This window comes from Sardina pilchardus, chromosome 3 (assembly GCF_963854185.1).
Source record: "Sardina pilchardus chromosome 3, fSarPil1.1, whole genome shotgun sequence".
NCBI lineage: Eukaryota > Metazoa > Chordata > Actinopteri > Clupeiformes > Clupeidae > Sardina > Sardina pilchardus.
Genome location: NC_084996.1, coordinates 21,221,086 through 21,221,344, shown reverse-complemented (window position 1 = coordinate 21,221,344; position 259 = coordinate 21,221,086).

Genomic DNA, 259 nt, shown 5'->3' with positions numbered 1-259 from the left:
AGGTCTCCCCCTCGTGGACCCCATAGCAAATGTAGGTTTTGGATCTCAGTATTCCTAAATAGTCAAGTAGCTTAACAACTTGTTGGGGACACTTTGGACCAAAGCAGCATTTTTATACACAAGTGAATTAGGGTAAAATATAACTAATATTATATGTAGTTTTCCGAAATGTTGCAAAGAAAATCCTATAGTCTCCAATCAGATTTTGGAGCCAAAATCCTATAGGATTCCAACATTAGTAGTAGTAATATTAATGTTG